At 39.5% G+C, this 21,369-nt stretch overlaps 1 long non-coding RNA gene across 1 annotated transcript; it reads right to left on the bottom strand.

Annotated features, from left to right (window-relative positions):
* Positions 1-5,127: 5,127 nt before the first annotated feature.
* On the bottom strand, positions 5,128-10,564 carry LOC138807181 (uncharacterized). The gene is made up of 3 exons (XR_011366077.1): positions 10,460-10,564; positions 8,390-8,440; positions 5,128-5,399 (listed from the first exon to the last, which is right to left on the bottom strand). It is a non-coding gene; the product is annotated as an uncharacterized lncRNA (long non-coding RNA).
* Between the last annotated feature and the right edge of the window lie 10,805 nt (positions 10,565-21,369).

The following is a 21,369-nucleotide window of genomic DNA, read 5'->3' as shown; positions in this document are numbered from 1 at the left end:
CCTATCTGCTGATTGGCGAATCTCCCCTGTCCAAGCAGCATATCTCTGTCCCAAGCTGGTTTCCCCCTAGCCTGATTGGCTGCAGCCTCTTCACTAGAAAATTCAATCAAAAAGGCCTTCCAATCTAAATACTGACCTGGATTCAAACAAGCTCGTGCGAGCCCACTCCAATCACCGGGTGGCTAAAGATTTTATCACCTTAAAAACTAAGGGTTCATGATACTGCTGTCCCTGTGGATCCTGAAATATTGGACAGGCTAGATGTAACTCGGTTCTGACCGCTTTCCACATGCCTGGGCTGAAAGAACAGCCGGGGCTGCCACTTCCAGGGTCCTCCGCATAGAGCTGAGGGGCCAAAGGTGTGGCGCGGCACATGGAGGGCGTGCATTCGTCTTTATCTGGGTCCTCTCTCTCCTTCCCTTTCCTCCTCTTTCTTATCTTTGTTTTTTCTATTTGTTCTATGAGTGATTGTAGTTCCTCTGAGTCTGTAGACTCAGAGGTCTCTAGTTCGGCAAAATCAGGGTATAACCCTCCCCCGCCCCCCCCCCCCCCCCCCCGCTCTCCTCCTTTTCGCTGTCTGCCCTTTCCGATCTTTCTTCCTGCAGCATTTCTAGGGCGGCCTGACCATTCTCCACCGCCTCACTGCAACGCTGGTCCTTTTTTTTTTTTTTTTTTTAATTGTATTTTATTTTATTTGAGAACATACTGTACAGGGGGGCTACAATTACATGGGCAGGATAATGCATACATTTCTTACCAAGCATTGCAGCCTCCTCCTTTGTTTACCCTTCACTTCCCTTCCCCACCTCCCCCCTCCCCCCACCCAATTTTACCCCCCTCCCCCCACCCAATTGTACCCCCTCCCCCCCCCCACACCGACATTGTAAAGCTGGTTTTGACATGACATTTTGTACTTCTCATTGTTGCAACAGGTCCACCTGAATCCTTAAACGACTTTTTGTCCCCATCTCCTCCACATGTTATACTGACATCAAATATAGTGAAAGCGGGGGTTACACTGTGGGGGAGGGACATACAAAGCAACAAAGAAATAATCTTATAAATGCGTTAGAAACACATGCATGAAAGAAACGAAAACATTAAAATACATATTTAAGGGTTCATTTTCCTAACATCATATTATCTGACCTTTTCCGCTTGACTCATACCTATACTAGATATTGCAAATAAGGGAAACCATAGGACCTATGCTTCTTTGGGCCTGGCTTACTTCACTTAATATAATTTTTTCCAAACCTTTCCATTTCCTAACAAATGGGGAAATGTCATTCTTTCTGATGGAGGTGTAGAATTCCATTGTGTATATATACCACATTTTCTTGATCCATTCATCTACTGAGGGGCATCTGGGTTGGTTCCATATCTTAGCTATGGTAAATAATGCTGCAATAAACATAGTTGTGCTGGTAGCTTTAGTGTGGTCTTGTTTGTAAACATTTGCCTCCCTAGCCATAAAAGAAATGCAAATCAAAACAACATTGAGATATCACCTCACTCCAGTTAGAACAGCAAAAATCAAGAACTCTAACAACAACAGATGCTGGGGGGGATGTGGACAGAAAGGAACCTTACTTCATTGTTGGTGGGAATGTAAACTTGTTCAACCACTTTGGAAAGCAGTATGGAGGTTCCTCAGAAGACTTCACATAGATCTCCCCTATGATCCAGCAATCCCACTTTTGGGCATTTACTCAAATGTTTACAAACGCTGGTCCTTGAGACAGCCTCTTATCAGTTTCCATATTGGTCTCACTCCACTCTTAAGCGTTCCTTGTTCAGAGGCAAAATCTAGGTCCCTCCCTAGTTTCTCCCAAGAGGCCACCGTGAGGCTTCCGGAGACAGCGAACCATGAGGCAACGGTGTCACATTCATTCAAAAATCTCTCTAAAGTACTCTTTTTTATTTTTAACTTTTTTGAGTGCTGTAGCTCATTGAGAGCCAAAAAAATTGGGTGCGAAGAAGAAGCGCCCATGTTTTAAACATTTAAAGCTGGTAAACAAACTTTTATTTTCACTTTTGGCTACTCTACTGACTAGCCCTGGGTTTTCGCTCTCTCTTTATCTACCGAGAAGAGCAAAAATCCCCCGCTCTTGTGGCGGATTCCCCTTTTACCTGGGAATTTACTCCCCGCGCTTGTGGCGGATTCCCCTTTTACCTGGGAACATACTCCCCGCTCTTGTGGCGGATTCCCCTTTTACCTGGGAACTTACACCCCGCTCTTGTGGCGGATTCCCCTTTTACCTGGGGACTTACCCCCGCTTTTGTCGCGGATTCCCCTTTTACCTGGGGACTTACCGGTGCACCACACTGACCGCAGAGAGTTCTGAGTCCTCGTTGGGGTTATGGCTGAGTCCCCGTACGGGCCACCACGTGTCGCTACCCGCCTCGACCAGCAAGGAAGACGTGACACCGGACTCTCCTCTCTGCAGTTTATTCAGGACCTTTTTGTAATCTTCTGACCCCAACCCCGGGGAGAATTCCCCACAGCCTTAAGTACCCGCTGGGTAGCCAACCCTGATACGCCACGTGGGAACCACCAATAGGTTCAGGTGCGCGGAAACAAGCCAGAGTCTTTGCCTTAGCCATATCAGGAGTTGTTTACCACGAGAGCACTCGCCATCGGGAAGGCAGAGGGCGGAAGCTGGCACCATCTTCCAGGTGCGGCCTCTCACAGCTCTCTACAGCAGTCCATAGGTTTCTCCTCGATATTAGGCCTTAAATTGGTAATGTTTTAATCACAGTGTTTCACACAGTGAATCTTACTAGAATTAATTGATAATTTGACAAATTGATATTTATGCCAATAAATAGATTGGAATATAAATAATTCAGTTTAGAATATATATTAGAATATAAAAAGAATCAATGCAATGTCTTCGGTATAAACCTGTGATACCTACTAAGTGTTCTTGATCTTTTGAATTCACATGGTAAAAAAAAGATGTTGTTTTTCTGTAATCTATTAGGGATTTTAACTCTCTGGTCTCAAACTGTTTTTCAACATATTTCTGTAGCATTCCTACTGATTATACCCAATATGATGTCTAAAACGTATTATTCTTCTGCAGGACCCACGGGTCCTAGGATCCCAGCTCCCATCATCATATAACAAGGACAAGAATTCTCCTCTAGGCCCATGTAACATGCCAACAAAAAGTAATTGAAGACCCATCTCAATTTTTCATTTCCTATTTCAGGGACACAATTGCTTAAGACAGTAAGCAATTGTGAAATGCAAGGCAACTTAAAATTAAAAATGAGATCACAGAGCTGGGAAGGTGGCTCAGTGGTAGAGTGCTTGCCTTGCATGCATGAGGCCCTGGGTTGGATTCCTCAGCACCACATAAGCAAAAAGAAAAAGCCAGAAGTGGCACTGTGGCTCAAGTGGTAGAGCGCTAGCATTGAGCTGAAGAGCTGAGGGACAGAGCCCAAGCCCAGAGTTCAGGCCCCACAACTGGACCCAAAAAAAATTTAAAAAAAAATTTTAAAAAAGAAATTTTAAAAAAATTTAAAAATGAGATCACAAAATCTGAGAGAAAGTACAGTAATTCAAACTTTCAATTTACAAATGACCAGGCCATATGAGTGAACAAATCACAAATGTCACAGGATTTTTTAATACCCTTCCTCTAATGATTAATGAAAAATTTCAGTCCAGCATAAGTAGGCCAAAAAAATAGTTCCTGAAACGATAGATCCATAATTGGTCTACCAAGGCTAGGTAAATTTGACTTAGAGATCAAATATAATACAGTAAAACATTAATTGAGAAGATCCTTAGTGCTTCAAAACACTGGTACTTCAGGAAAACTTGGTTTTATAGTAAAAAATATTGTCATTCTCAAACCAATGATAACCTACATTTAATCTCCTGAAAGTGTATTCCTTTTCAAATAAACTTTTTAAAATCACATTCGCAAAAATAACATTTGACAAGTAGATGATACTTAGTGACATTACAAGTTTTTCATGTGTAGGGAGTAAGTTACAACAGAGTTGATTTATTTACCCAGCACTAATGCCAAACAGGTTCAACCATTCATTAAAGTGTAGAAATAATACCCACCAGCATTTGTGTTGTTCAATATGTGCCTTCCAGAAATGTGTTAATAGATCAGCCTCCCATAATTCAAACCCAAACTAGCTAATAAAGTAAATTTCATTACTTAATAAGGTACATTTTAAAAAGTCACAAATATTTGCCTTAGCATATGTTGTTTTATGTTTTCCCTATCTGTCTAACATAGGAAGAAATATAAATTTAAGCCTTAAATATGGGTACTCATCAGAGATGTGACAAACATAAAATCTGTCTTCTATTTCTATCATATTCCTCTATACTAGTAAATCGAAGCTTCCTTCTTTTTCCAAAACTTATAGGTAGTAGAAAATATTATCCCATGTAAAATAAAATAATCAAAAACCATTGTACAAAGCCATTTATAAAAACTGGTAGTTAGGAATACATTCTAAGCCATTTTTATACTTTCTTGTTTACTAAAGATTCATCTTCCAAATCGATGAGAATAAAATCATGTCTAGGGGCTTCACGTCTCCAGTCTTGCAAATTGTTATTGCAGATGAGTGATTTATGGAAATATAAAGTGACATCAGTTCAAGTATATGCAGGATTGAAACTCCATGGAATGTATATAAAACTTTCAAAATATTAACCAACAGTTTAACAGAATGACTATCACGAATTTGAAACCAGAGAGGAATAATAGTAAAGACATAGAATGAATGAAAAATAGAACAAGGGGCAAGTACAGCTAGAATGCTCAATGTACACATGGGATAAAGGAATTAGTAAATCTGAAATTAATCTTGCAGAAGGGGTTGGTTGAGAATGATAGAAGGAGTGACTCTAATCCAGTAGCATTGGACAATTAGATGGACATATTTTATTGTAACACACTTGCAAACCTTCTGAAATTCAGTTAAAAAAAACACAACAAAAAAAAACAAAAACACACAGAAATCGCAACCAAACAGTAATCCCTAGATTGTTGAATATGGCCTCTCAAAATTTTAAATAGTTAATGAAGTGCAGTCTTTGGAAAAGCAAACAAAGCTGTTCGAAAGAGCAGTTTGGGGCAGGGGAGAGTTTTGAACAGATTTAAATAGATTGTCTAAGGTTATAAATCACCTATATCTGCTGCAAATATTTTCTTCAGCGAGTTTTCTTTTTCTGAACTGGATACTCCAGTCCTGAGACACACTTGATAGCTTGTGAATAGAATGGAAGAAACAAGATCAAGAACCCAGTGCTCCACTGGAAACAAAACAGTCCTCTATGTTTTCGCTCATCTCTCTTCACTACTCTTTTCTCGTACTTTTCAGTCAAGTGATTTTGAGTTATATCTTTCTTCTTTGTTCTGGAAAATAATTGGTCGAAGTAATTCACTAAATATTATTTGCCATTTTTTTCTGTCATGCTGTTTACTTGTCCAAGCGAGCCATTAAACTTTACACTTGTATTTGGTTGCCATGAAAACCCAGCATCTATGTTAATGAGGACAAACTCTAATGTAAATCTTTGTCTCCAAAAAACCAGTCCAAGAAGCTGTGATCACAAATATTTAGCTATTCGTTTTCTTTTTTCTTTTACCTTTAAAGTCTTCCTGTGTTTAAAGTGCCCACAAAAATAAGTACTCCACCACTTTTTGGTTCAAACACTTCTAAACTCAAAGATATATTTTGCTAACAACATGTTTAGAGGAAATCGAAGAATACTCCACTTTTATCTTCTCTTTCAGTATTCTCCTTTGATGCCATATCGGGAACAGGAAGTTACTCGTTGCAAAATGATTTCAACCGATTATTTTTTTCTTGGTCTTTCATTTGCTCAACAAGGTTTACTAAGGCGACCAGATTTAAATCACCCATACCTTGAATGACTGTGTCTGTTACAAAGGACAATACTTCTGTGTTCTACTTTGATGTCCTCCTCTTAGCTCTTGCCTGATTTCCAATTAATCACAGCTTCTGGACTTCAAGTCTAGTGAAGCTGAAGGACTATTCGGCCTCCCTCACTGCTACATGTTGATGGTTTCTCTTTTAAAGCTCATTTATTTGGATGTGGAATTTACTGTCATGTTTTCATTCAATCTGTTCTGCATTAAGGAGCCAAATAAGCTCTGTAAAATCACATTAGGTACCAAAAATATTATTACAATATATCATAAAGTTTTGGCCTCCCTCCACTGTTGGAGCCAATATGCTTAGGTAGGGCTTCTAAGAACGCCTTTTCTTTCCTTTTCAATTTGCTCACTTCTTTTCTGATTCCAAACCTTTTTGGCTTATGTAATAAGGAAAGTCTTCACTATCTCATGTTAATAAGGATATTATATTTTGTGAGCTACTTAGAAATGTGAAATCATTGGTTTGAAGTATCCAATAAGATTTTTTTCTGTTTCACTGCTTCACGTGCAAAGACATTATGGAAAGTATTACAAGCAGAAAAGTGTAAACCCAATACCTTCTTTCATTGTGGAGAACACTTTCTCCCTAAATATTTTGACCCAAATTATGTTTTTCAGAGAATTACTGCTTGGCAATTCACAAATTTTGATGCCTTATTTTTTTTTAAGAATTTTGAATTTAAATTCCACTACAACCTTGTTTCACACAGTGAGAGTACATTTCCTGGGTAAGGACAATTCTCAAAGGAACCTACAGGATTTATTGCAAGGTTTCTGAGATTTGTTTGTTTTTTGTGAAAATGAGCCATCTTCACCCACATTGCTCCCTCTCAGCTTAGTCTCCATGGATTCTTTGCATGAAAGCCTATTTTCCCAGGCAAGTTTAAATTTTCTTAATAGGCTAAGATGTTAAAAAGTTTGCACAATTAAATTTTACCTGTCATAATTTTAAAACTCTTTTGAAATTACTTTATCAGAATCACGAACTCACCAATCCTAATTCCACCTTTACCATCAAAACACTTAACGTATAGTTTTCATGATATTTTGTCCATGAAACTATTATTTTCCACTGGCTTTGTTATACGTATATATGACCATATAATCTGATGCTGAGCAAAATGAACTCTAAGATATGGAAACAGAGATTTTTATTTGCGATTGTTGTTTTTTTAATGTACTATGTGATTTCTATTTTCTTTGGATTTTCCCCCTATGGTTTATCCCCTGCTGTATTTGATTTTGGTACCCTGTGTGTTGTATATATATATTTCCCTTAATTAGGGAAGGGATAGGGAACAACTTAATGGCGAGACAAAGGACAAAGGGCAAAACAATGCAATAACAATACGCACAAGACATTATGTTGGAAATGTACATTACAACTTGTGAGGGTATTAGGGTGAAGAAAAATTATGAGAAAAATGAGTTATGTATTCACTAATTTACAATTACTTTGACCCCACTGTACATCACTTTGTCAATAAAATTAAATTAAAAAATAAGTTGCATAAAATATACCTTATCTCTATTGTGAAAAAATACTACACCTCTGTTAATGTGATGCCCTCCTTGTTCTGGAAAGAACACCACAATAAACTGGGTTACATGAATTTATCTCCCACTGATATTCTTGAGATCAGAACACTTACAAATATTATTTATATTTATACATTTTTAACCATCATAGATATTCAGGATGGTAAGATTGGAAGGTTACAGTTCAAAGCCCACCCAGGCAGGAAGGTTCCTTAGATACTTATCTCCCATAAACTTCTCAGAAAAAGCCAAACACAAGTGGCACTGAGTTTGGAGTGGTAGGGCATGAGATTTGAGCAAAAACAGGCTCAGAGACAGTTTCCAGGCCCAAAGGTCAAGCCCTAGGACAAACCAATAAAACAAAACAAAAATTAAAACAAACCCCAAACCTCGCATTTTTCTCATTGTGTACGGAAGCACGTAATTAAGGGAATTGCTTCCTGTGTTACATATAGGTAGAAGAAAGAGGATCTCACAGAATTATTCTCTTCATACCAAGTTATACCAAAGCCTCAAAAAATTGCTCTTTTTCTAAATTTATAAATTAATACAATCCATTTGTTGGCAATTCTGTCTACATTATTCACATGATCATTTAATACATGAACTATTGGAATTATCTATTAACTAATTTCTAATTATAACATTCTTGAATGAATATTCTAGGCAAATAGAATGCCAGAATCATTTGTGAATTTGTCAATTAAACCATCTACATAAAAAGAATTTTTGTACTATACTATAGATTATGAAATCACAAACAAAACCAAAATATTTATTTGAAATCTAAATTCTAATTTAGCAAGATCTACAAAGTCTTACATTAGATTTAATTTGTTATTTTTCCAGGCTTAACCTTGTAATACTTCATTATTTCTTTAGAATCCAACAGAATGATTACTTACTTTTTCAGATTTTGGATGGGATTCATAAGCCATTTTGCATCTAGGAATGTTCTGTAATGAAGAGAGCATTTAAAACTGAACAGATGATTATATATGAGATGCATTTCAATAAGAAACTTGACTTCTCAAAACATAATGACAAAATTAGCCCAATCTGCCTACTGTGTATTCCTTTCTTTCATTTTTTTTTGGGGGGTCCTGTGGTGGGGCCTGAACTCTGGGCCTGGGTGCTGTGCCTCAGCTCTTCAGCTCAAGGCTATCACTCTACCACTTGAGTCACAGCGCCACTTCCACCTTTTTTTCTTTTTGCTTCTGTGGTACTGAGGAATCGAACCTAGGGCCTCAGGCATGCAAAGCAAGCGTTCTACCACTGAGCAACCTTCCCAGCCCCTGTATTCCTTTCTTGAATGGCTTGTTTTATTAAGACAAAATTATACTCCTTGGTTCAGGGAAGCTATCACTATGTAATTCCACTCTCTAATCTCCTGTCTTGGTCTGAGTGCTAGAATTCTAGCCTTTTATCACATTGCTCTGCCATATTTTCTTGATTTAATCTAGATACAGACTAGTAATCCTGAACTTCTCCAATGATATTATCCATTAGACTGACTGTTCAGACTGTTCATCTACTATTTTCAAAGATGTTCTAACATTTCATACAAGATATGAACATTTTCAGATGCACCTGTGGGGTCTCTGATTCGTTCCTCCGTGGATCTGATCCCTTTAATAATGATTACTTGATTCTCTTACTATCTCTGGTCCCTACCTATGTAATAGTCTCAAACATTTTTTAAGGTAATTCACTTGAGGACATTCTAATTTTAACAATTATCACTTGATTCTAGTCTTACTCAGGACATATTTTATATTGTTTTCTAACTTTTCTACATGTTCTGAGAGTTGTATCATGTTTGTATTCATGTGTGCACATGTAAGTGCCTCTATGTGTGAGTATGTTTGTATGTATGTATGCAAAAGCCCCAAGCTCTTATTGATCAGTCTTGCTCATGACTGGTATTCCATCACTTGAGCCATTCTTCTAATCCAGGTTTTGGCTGGTTAATTATAGGTAGAGTCACAAAGACTGTTCTGCCCAGGCTGGATGCAAACTGAGCTTCCCAGACTCCTTTACATATTTAGGTTTTATTTATCCAGTAATATGAACTTTTAAATTAAAAACATTTTTGTTAGTGTAAAGTCTAAGCTGTATACCACATTTTTAACTCAAGAATTCATATAAAGATAGATGAACATACACATTACATATGCTGAGTGTTAAACCGGATGGCGGTGAGATCTGAGGATTGGAGTTCAAAGCCAGATCGACTAGGAAAGTCCCAGAGACTCTTTTCTTCAATTAACTACAAGAAAAGTGGAAGTGGCACTGTGGCACAAGTGGTAGAGCATTAGCCTTGAGCTGAATAGCAGAGGTACAGTACCCAGGCCCAGAGTTCAAGTGCCAAGACCACCACCACCACAAAAAGTATATATAAGTAAAGAAAAAGAAATGTCATCGTAGCCACCAGTTCATTGCTAGTATCATCCCTGCTCTCTCAAGATGGACTTTTTTTCCAGTTAAGTCCAGGCTCTTATATCTGACTTGCATTGGAAGCAGAATTATTCTTCCATTTACTTTTAACAAATTTGCATGATTAGTAAGCGTGATTTAGAAAGGGAGTGGCCTCATACTTAGTGTTTCACTTAGGAGTAATGCTTTCCCTATATCACTCCCATAAATCTACATACTGGGCTTTATTGTTTCAATGTTGTGTTATTTGTAGAATCTTCTATATTGTATTGAACCCTTATACTTAAACACAGCACTTCTCTTTCTCCTATTATTGCTATATTTTCTCTTACTATTAACTCATGTACACTTGGGAAATAATGCGCAGCAAATACACTCACAAAGAGAATGATCTGAGAACCTTCTTCCCATTTAAAACTCGTCTTCATTTAAAGAGAACTTACAAAGTTTGAACTCAATGTACTCATGGATAATGAATTTATAAGAAATATAAATTTCATATTTTATCTTAATTAAGTTGTCTCTGAAACACGTGTTACCTCAGGTCCAAAGGTATCCTTGTGTTATTACAGTGAACCCAGAAAACATTCATTATACCTCAAGCAGCACCATCGATTGTTACTGGAAGTAACAGTTACTGGATGTGGAAACTGATCCTAGGAGAGGAATTGAACATAGAGCAATGACAAAGTTCAAGTTAACGTATGCTTTACTTTAACTGTACAAGAACAGAATCCCAAGATTAGAAGGATACTCTGTCCTTGACTTTTTTGAGTGTGTTCTTTAATCATATAAAACTTTTCTGTAAACTTCTAGTAGAGACTATTACAAAAGAAATAATGTGCCATTTGAAAACCAGCATAGAACAAAAGGAAATGACATTGTTTTAAAAGTGTTCTAATGAAAAGAAACAAAGACATGGAGATTTTAAAGTGTCTTATGGATGGATATTTCTCCCCTGAGATGATTATCTTGTTCCAGGAGTCAGTTATCAATTCCTTTAATCTGTTCCTGAGTTCTCCATAGAAATAAGGATTCCAAAAAAGCAGGAACCAGTGAGTATTATCAGCAAAAGAAGCCTCTTCTCAGATCAGTACTTCTTTACCGATGGTCCCAAAGAAATATGTGGGGTTATTTCTCTGTCCTTGTTTGTTTAGTTTGTGCTGGTTCTGGGGCTTGAATCGAGAGGGCAGACCCTGTCCCTGAACAGTTGTCTTTCCTGCCCACATGCCCCCAAAGCTAGTACTCTACAGCTTAAGCCAAAACTGCACTTACGGCTTTTTTGGTGTTTAATTATAGATAAGATTTTGACAGATGACCCTGCCTGGATTGGCTTTTGATCTAAGATCGTAAGAAAGCTAAGTGATATCAACTGTATGGACTTATCTTTTGAAACAAGAAATATTAGTTGAAATTTATTGTAAAACTAATAAATTTATAATTTTTAAAAGAAGAGAATATGTACAGCAAAGAAGCCATAACTTACATTTTAACTTTTGGAATTATTTCTTCTGCTTGGGAAGATTATTGACATTGTCTTTATTTTGAGGAAACTTAAACTCATATCTTTTTTGTTGGTCATGGGGCTTGAACTCTGTTTCTGGGCACTGTCCATCAGCTCTTCAGGTCAAGTTGAACTATTTACCACTTTACCTACAGCACCACTTCTGGTTTTCTGGTGGTTAATTGAAGATAAGAGTCTCATGGATTTTCCTGATCAGGCTGGCTTTGAACCACAATCCTCTGGTCTCAATCTCCTGAGTAGCTAAGATTACAGATGTGAGCCATCAGCACCCATCTCATATTCACATTTATGTGTAATGGATGACACTATGTAGACAAAGAATGGAAATTTGAACCAAATGATGATATTGCAGCTTTTCCGAAAATTTGAGTTAGCCATAAATATGTCCTCCTTTTCAGGTTGTTACATTAATGACTCATGAGCTATGGGACCCTTACATTAGCATCTTCTGGCATCAGTATATGTATAGTATCAGGAAATGTTCATAGAGAAATATAAAAGACTGAGATTTTTAGAAAGCAAAGGAGATCAGGTATGAAAGAACAGCATAGAAGGAGATATATTTATCACACAGAGATTAAGAACCAGCCTAAGATTTAGAATGCTAAAGTCAATGAGGAGTAAGCCTAATTGATAACTAGTTCTTAAATAACCAAAAAGGGTTCCCTAGAACAGTTTCTGGAATACTTTATTTACTATTTTATTCCTTCATCTGGAGTTATTCCTTCTCTTCTATCACAAATGTTAATTAGCCTCTGAATTTTTGGTGCAATGACTGTGATTTCCAAATCACACTTTGACTACCCTTATCTTTTTGATTAGCAGTGGCCACACAAAAGCCCAGAATCGTTGAATTTCCAGAATTAATCTTCACCTGACATCTAAGCACATTCCAGGCATTAATTGATGTGACCTAATGAAGAAAACTTTTTTTTTTTTAACACAGTATCCTAATATAAGTAAAGTACATGAATTAGGGACTATTTTCAGGTGTCAGCATGGAAGGAGCAATTATATATTCCAAGGCAAGTATGGGTTCTTTATTTTGCATTTACTAAATGTGTTTTGTTTTTGTCAGTCCAGGGGCTTAACTTAGGGCTAGGGAATTATTCCCCAGCTTCTTTTTTTTTTTCTCAAGGCTAGTACTCTACCACTTGTGGCATAAGATTACTTCCAGGTTTTTCTGTTTATGCAGTACTGAGGAATTGAACCCAGGGTTTGATGAATGCTAGGCAATAAACCTACCATGCAGCCACATTCCCACAGCCCTAAATGACTTTCTTAAGATGGCATTATATTTTCATTCCATAACTATGTATCATAATTTTGGAGAGGCACCACAAAATGATGTCGAAAATAATACTAAGTCCAGTAAGGCTGGATGGACAATGAATAACCGTCACAGTCTAGCCAGGGCAACGAGGGGCTTACCTCATGGAGCTGTTTCAACAGGCAGAGCAAGACAGCTCGTGACCCAAAGCCCACCCCCAGAATGAGGGGGCCACCTTGGGTTCCAGCCACATGGAATCTCTGGACCACCTCCTCCAGCACCCATTCAACCAGTTCCTGTGTGTGTGAGAGAGAAAGAAAGTCAGAATTACACTTAAGTCAGGGCTGGTGGCTTAGAATTCTAAGAGGCTGAGATATGAGGATCATGGTTCATAACCATCCTGGACAGGAACAACTATGAGACTCTTATCTCCAAAGAATCACCAGAAAACCGGAAGTGGTGCTGTGGGCTCAAGTGGTAGAGCACTAGCCTTGAGCTGAGGAGCTTGGGAACAGTGCCCAGGCCTAGAGTTCAAGCCCCACGACTGACAAGAAGTGGACTTCCCACCACAAGAAGTGGACTGAATAGGACCCATTGTCCTACTGAGCATGGAAGAGAAGTCCGGCTGAGCTTCCGGTGAACTTGAGGTCATAAGTAGATCACCTTGCTTCTCTGTGCCTCAGTTTCCCCAGCTGCAAAACTCAACAGAGTGAAGAAATCTCCTTCCTCATGGGGATAGGGTAAGGATAAAAGAGAGGTATGTTTGTTTCATAATCACACACTTGTTGCATGATTAATAACAGGCCCTATCTGAGCCCTTTCCGCGTATCTTCCTGTATTATGCTCACAGAATTGTCAAGAAGCTTGTCTGAAGGCGGCTCTCTCTGGGCCTAGCTATGATCCAGAGATCCCTCTGTATAAATCCCTGGTTTCCACACAACTGTTCTGCGAGGACACTGAGGTCCTACGGTTGAGGCCTTACACAGAGCTAAATCTGTTGTCAAAAATTGGCTGCTGTGGAGTAAGAGTTTGGGATAATCCATCTAAACTGATGACTGTGCATGTTGCTACATGACTACCATCCCAACTACAGAGGACCAGGCCTGGTGGAACATACCTGTCACAGATAGGAGGACCACGATCCAGCCCAGCCTGAGAATATAATGAGGCTCTATCTCAGAAATGCTCAAATCAGAAAGGTGGCTCCTGGGAGCTGGCAAGAATAAACAATCAGGGGATCATGGTGCCACTTTAGGGGTGTCCGAACTAGTCTGGGGATTGTGTTGGAGCTGCCACACACCTGTGCTGCTTGGAGAAGCTGTTGTTGGCTGCTCAGTGTGAGGCATGCGGCAATGGCAGCTGCATTGCAGACACATCGGCCCAGAGCACTCTGCTCTGGCACACTGCCTGAGGCTGGGACCAGGAGGGGCCTTAGGCCAGCTGGCAGCAAGTAATTGTCTGAGGTTTGAAACCCAGCACTGCAAGGAAGCAGGATAGGTGATGGGGGCAAAGGAGGAGTGTCAATTTCCTACTAAACTCAAAAGTTGCTTCAAGTCTCTTGCTCACCACTCAGCCACCTCTGCCTTCCTCAACTGCTGGTCGTGGTGTCAACCAACAGAGAGAATCCCTATGCTACCAGGCAGCATTGAATGTGGGCGTGGCCACATTCTTGTATCCCATTGGTCAGAAAGAAAGAGGAAATAATGGGAGTGTGGCCGGATTTCTGTGATGCAAGCAGCATGGGCGGAGTCAAGATGGCAGTGGGTCTCCCAGTCCTTTTCCCAAGGAACTCTGTCCAATTCAGTTGGGTACAAGAGGGTGACCTGCTTTAGCCATATAGCTGCACAGATTTTGTTGGATATGTCTGTTTCCAGTCCCAGAATTAAACTCAGGCTCTGGGCAGTCTGTGAGCTGCTTTTGCTCAAGGCTGGCCCTCCACAATGGAGCCACAGGGCTTCTAGCTTTGTTAGCAATGAAGTTGGACAGGGGTCTCAAGGACTTTCCTGCCTAAGGTGACCATGATCCTCCTGTCACAGCCTTGTAAGTATCTAGGAGGACTGCTGAGAGCCACTGGTGCCTGCCTAATCATTGGTCTTGCTAATGTTCTTGGACAGAACGGTGAGTTCCCTATTCATTGGTTTAAGTGGTGGGAGCAGGAACCCACAGTTTGAATCCTGATCCTGCCACCTCAAATTGGCAGGAGATCCTAATGAACTTGTTCCTCTCTATATGATTACCAATGGAATGTGATGTATGTCTGATTGAATGAGAAGACCTTGAATGATACTAGGATAAAATTATACACCATTATATTATATGACATTGATCATTTTAGTTAATACTTTATGAAGCATTTAAACAATCACAGACATATAATGGAGGCATAATGAAATACCTAAGAATTGGGCCTCACATACTATAAAGGTGCCATTTTTTTTGGCCAGGACTGGGATTTGAACTCATGGTCTGGCTATCTCTGTTGCTCTGTGTGGGAAGGGGAAGCTGGCTTCCTTGAAGTCAAGAAATTCAAGTCTGTTCCTTAGGCATGAAATAGATCCCCAGTACTAGAAAACATCCTATTTACGTATAATTTACATATATGATTTATATTTATATATATATATGTTGATTCCATATTGTGTCAGTATAGTTATTTTATTTTTTGTTGTATTCATGTATTGACCATTTATTTTACTGAATATTATGGAACATAGAAGAACATTGGTTACATTGATTAAATAGGATATAGGTCTACATATGTATTCTACTTCATACCTGACGCCGAGTACATTCACAGGAAAGGAAAACGTGTCACCATCAGCTTCTTACTCCACGATTCATTGTTTGGGAGTGCTGGCATCTGAACTCATGGCCTACAAGGCCAAATTCATGAATGGGTGAATGTCAGCAAGTTTTCCTGGGGCAAATTGAGCAGACAGGCTGTTCCCAGGACCTGAGATCGAGCCCCAGGGGTTAACAAAATAAGAACAGATTGAAATGCAGATGGCATTATGCTAATAAATACATGTCTTCATAGAATGTCAGAGATGTCTACACATTATTCAGTTATACAGATTACATTCCTACCAATTCCTGGGTATTTATTATATATCCATATAATTAATGTTATTGTTTTCATCCTTAAATATCAATGAAATCAATTAGTGTCCTGAAATTATTGCATTCCTGTAAGTAATTATATTCTTTTAATGCTTCATAAATATTATATAAAATTAATCAACCTCCTGAAATGATGCTGTCCAATTTTATAGGAGCATTATTCACAATCAACTCATTCAACTGTGACATTGACACCATTCCATTGTTATTCCCATGGATGGGCACCAGTTTCTTAGTATCTCCTGTCATTGGTTGCTGTCAGGATAGGGATTCAAAATCAGGGTCTATGTTGCCACATAGGCCTATGGCTTCCCCGATAGTCTGGCAGCCTTCATCAATACAAGTTGAAGAACCCTTTGCAACAGTGTCATTCATACCCAGGCGGGTCACATTGCAAGGAAAGAAAACATAAAAAGGCCACATTTTTTCTATGCATTTTTTTCCAGGCAAGGGCTGGGGATCTAGGATTCCAGCAGCGGCTGTGGGGCCAGTGGGTGCACACCAGGCTAGGGTGATTGAAGCTGAGGCAGAGTTGCCACAACCTGAGTTTAAACCCTGTTCATAGAAAATAAAAGAAAAGAAAAAATAAAAAATAATCCCTGGCTTGCAATTCCCGCTAATTATTCTGCCAAATTTTGGATTTGAGCTCAGGGTCTGGGTAAATATGCAGCAATGTGGATGAAGGGGAAGATCACCGTACTTGAAAATAAGAAAGACAGGCTTGTTCACTAGGCCTGAATTAAGCACCAGCCCTGGAAAACATACTATTTATATTCATTGTAAACTTAGGATTTATTCTTAACTATTAATGTTCAGTCCATACATGTTTTATGTGGTTGTTCCTTCTATTTTTTGTTTTATTGATTTATTTGCTGTTGATTGTACTTTGATGAAACTCATTCCGTTTATTGCATTGATGACATCCGATCACAGAGCATCTAGATTTGTAGAAATGTTCTCCATCATACATGAACCCAGTATACTCAGAGAAAAGGAAAACAAGTTTCACACTTGCCTTCTTATTCCATGATCCACTTGTTGGTAGTGCTGGGATCTGAACTTAGGGCCTAGCAGAACAAATTGGAGAATAAGTCAAGGTGAACACAAAAACCTGTGAGCAACTTAGGAGCTTAGCCATTCCCAGGATCTGACATTGATCCCCAGGGTGGTCCACTATAGTCATAAATTCATAATTTAAACATAGGATCTATATTGACATACATGTGTGGACACATCTTGTGTTCGGTGCACTTCTTCTCCTTATTTTGTCTCTAATTCATGGAGGTATTGTGTATTTTACAAAGTATGGTGACAAATATAACTGTTCTGCCGTGGATGACAACATGTTCCCATGGTTATTGGTTTGCCTATGCATTTCCATCCTAGTTAAGTCCCAGGACTTTCACAGGAGAGGAAAAAGTGTGCAACAACTGGCTTCTGACAGCAGAATGAATCTTTTGTCAGTGCTGGGATTTGAACTCAGGTCTAGGTAGCTCTGTTGCACTGGTGGGGGGAAGGGGAAGCTCACCATCCTTGAGGACTAGAATGCCAGACCTGGTCCAGGGCCTGATTTGAAGCCCCAGCACTGCACAAATTACCAAGCCCACCTTTTTTAAAATTAAGATCTCTCTTTACCTACAGGTGTGGTATGCATCTTGCATTCAGTGTAGTTATTCTTTTTATTTTGTGCCTTATTCAAGGATGTATTGTGTATTTTATTGAGTATGGTGACAGATATAACTGAGCTGACATGGATGACAACCTATTGCCATGGCTATAGAGTTGCCTATATAGCATTCTCCATCTTCAATGAGACCCAGGACATTCACAGGACAGGAAAACATGTTCAACCATAGCTTCTCACATCAGAATGAATCTATTGGCAGTGCTGGAATTTGAACTCAAGGCCTAGCAGGCCCAATTGTTGAATGGGCCATGGTGAGCCCACCAGTCTATGAGCCACTAAGGAGCTAGGTCATTCCTGGGACCTGAGATTGAGCTCTGGTTGGGGCCAATATAGACATAAATTCATAATTAAACAGAGGATCTATATTTCCAAACAATGGTGGGCATCATCTTGCATTCAGTGTAGGCACTCTCTTTATTTTGTGCCTCATTCATTGATGTATTTTGTATTTTCTTGAGTATAGGAAGACAGATATAACTGTGGTGAACTGGTTGACAAGCAATTACAGAGTTGCCTATGCATTCTCCATCCTAGCTGAGACCCAGAACTTGCACAGCACATAAAAACAGGTGCAACGACTGGCTTCTCACATCAGGGTAATTTTTTGGCGATGCTAAGATTCGAACTCGGAGACTAGGAGGCCCAACTGCCCAATGGGTCCAGGTGAGCACACCAGCCTGTGAGCCCCTAAGGAGCTGGGCCATTCCCAGGAAGAGATTGAGCACCAAGTAGGCGCAAATAGTACCCAATGCATCATTGGAACATGAGATATATATTCACATTCGTGTGTGGACTGCATCGTGCATTGAATGTAGTTATTCTCTTTCTTTTTTATGCTATTCATGGATGTATTGTGTATTTTCTTGAGTATATGATGACAGATATACCTGGGTTGACATGGATAACAACTTATTCCCATGGCCACAGGGTGGCCCATGCATTCTCCATCCTAGCTGAGACACAGGACTTGCACAGGAAAGGAAAACAAGTGAAATGATAGGCTTCTGACATCAAGATGAATTTTTTGGCAATGCTGGGATCTGAACTCCTGCCCTAGCAGGCCCAATTGGCAAATGGGTCCACATGAACACACCAGCCTGTGAGCCACGAAGGAGCTAGGCCGTTCCCAAGACCTGAAATTGAAGACCCCCCTCCTCGGTGGGCACGGGGGAGAGTGGGGAGCATAATAGTCATCCATTCATAAGCTGAAGGTAGTATGCAAATAAGTACATATTTGTATAGGGTAGGAGAGATGGTGTCCTGTGATGGAATCCAATCTACCTTGTCAGTACAGATTCTTGGATCTTTCCTGATGCCTCCATTTCATGACTGTGATGATTATTGTCATGCTTCATCAACTCTTCTTTACAAATAATTGATACCACATGATTCTTGCCTATCATTTCCTATTTGCATCATGCAAAAACTACTCATTCAAGGATGATATCGATAGCATAACATGACTCTTTCTAGGTCCAGAAATGAGTATCTCAGGACCTCCTGCCATTCCCACCTCATAGCTGTGGCTGAATTCAAGCCTCAGGCCTGGAAAAATACTCCTTATATACATTTTAAAGGTAGGATTTATACTTCCATAGAGATGTTCAGTCCATACTGTGATTGGTGTGGTTATTCATTTTATTTCTTGTTTTACTCATTTATTTACCATTTATTTTATTGACTCTGATGACACCTAAACCATTTATTAAATTGTTTACATCCTATCATATAGCATCTCCATCATGCCTCCCAATGCTAGCATCTGAACTGAGGGCCTATCAGGCCCAATTCATGAGTGGGTGAATTTGAGCATGGCAGCCTCTTGCCAATGAAGCTGTGAGATGGTTCCCATGTGCTGATATTGACCCCCAGGTTTGGCCAAACCAGGAATACATGAATAGGCAGACAGTGGTATACAATTAAATATATATTAGTAAAGATTGCCAGAGCTGTCTATCTATGATTGAATTACACCTACTACGTTCCTACCAACTCTTAGGTATTTATTATTCCATCATTGAAGGAATATTATTCTTTTCATGCTTAATAAATTTTTAATTAAGATCAATTAGCATTCTAAGATTATTGCATCCAATTTTAGACTAGTCTGAGGCATGAACTACACTTTCAATAGGTATTCCTATGCATAGGAATGCGTCTCTTGTGATCTCCTGCCATTAGTGTAAGAACTGGGATTTGAACCCATAGTCAATGTTGACAGATTCGTCTATGGCTTTCCTGCGAGCCCACCAGCAAACAGCAATGGCAGGTCAGGTACACTTTGGAACCGTGTTATTCAGACCTAGGATGGTCACCGTGCAAAGAAAAAAAATCATAAAAACCCAGCCCTCTTCAGCTTTCCAGCTTTTTCTTTTCTTCCTGACAGCCCTCTGGGCCTAGGATCTCAGGATCGGCTATGGGTCTGGAGATGGCACCCCAGCCTTGAGAGATCCAAGATGATGCCACTCAACAGGGAAGTAAGCTGCAAAACCACTTCATTCATTCCAGGCATGGCCAGTAATGAGGAGAAACCAGAAACATTTGTTAGAGTTACACCAGGGTCAGGCTTTTCTCAGCCTCTTCAAACAGTAACTAATTAACCTTCCTCTCTCAGGTGAAGAGAAACCCAGGCTATCTGTAGGTAAACAATATAGAGTCAGTTTATTGGGGGAGACGGGAGGAACAGAGTAGAAAAATCCTGCTCTTTGGTCTTAGGGAGTGGATTCTTGACTCTCCATCTTTCAGATTTGAATACTCTTCTTCTGCTTCTGCCAATCCATTCTCCTTCCTTCATTCTACACATCATTAATATAAATCCCCAGTCCAAGGAGAGGCAGGGCCCTTTCTATTCTGTCTCCAAGCACTTGAGTTAAAACCTGGCTCTGCCCTAGGCTCTGGGGCATTTGGCTGCCTGAGAAGTGGGAAAGAGACATTCTTCCTGCTCTGTAGTTCTGTGAAGGTGATGCTGGTGGCCTGGCACACTGCAGAAGGCCTCATGACTGGGAATGTTACCTTCATATCTCCTGACATCCAAGACCAGGTTAATCTATCTATCTATCTATCTATCTATCTATCTATCTATCTATCTATCTATCTATCTATCTATCTATCTATCTATCTATCTATCTATCTATCTATCTATCTATCTATCTATCTATCTATCTATCTACCTACCTACCTATCTACCTACCTATCTATCTATCATCTATCTATCTATCTATCTATCTATCTATCTATCTATCTATCTATCTATCTATCTATCTATCTATCTATCTATCTATCTATCTAGACAATTCTGGCTTTTTCCCTGTATGTGATACCAAGGAATCCTAACCAGGGCTTCTTGTATGCTAGGCAAGCTCTCTCTCAGTAATCCACATTCCCAGTACCCTCATCTTTTTCTTAATGGTAGGTTTTACATAAGTATGCTACCATTTTATGTTCCCAAGTTTAATTGTCTGTATAATAGTTACTCCTACAAAACTGTATCTTGTCTTCCCCTCCCTGATTTGTAACTGTTCCTGCATTGGCCTCATAATAAAATGTAAATAAAGACTGCTGAGAGCTTAAGTGTGCATCATATAAGGACACCGCCCTGGAACCCTGGAAGAGGAAAGCCATGGGCCTGAAATGTAGAGAACGGTGCAGTACGCACAATGAGCATATCTGAAAAATGAACCAGTAAATAAAAGGAGAAGCATTGCATATGGTCTGTTTGCACTCAGGGAAGTAATATACACACATAAGTACATATTGAACTGATACATAAACTTGGCCTTCCCTTTTTTAAAAATATTTTTGTAGCCTTCTCAGTGCTTAAACCCAGGGCCCAATGAGTTCCTCAGCT

This window comes from Dipodomys merriami, unplaced genomic scaffold, assembly GCF_024711535.1.
Source record: "Dipodomys merriami isolate MVZ:Mamm:240054 unplaced genomic scaffold, mDipMer1.0.p SCAF_414, whole genome shotgun sequence".
In the NCBI taxonomy this organism is placed as follows: domain Eukaryota; kingdom Metazoa; phylum Chordata; class Mammalia; order Rodentia; family Heteromyidae; genus Dipodomys; species Dipodomys merriami.
Note: the sequence above shows the minus strand (reverse complement) of the source record. Positions and strands in the feature narration are given on the sequence as shown.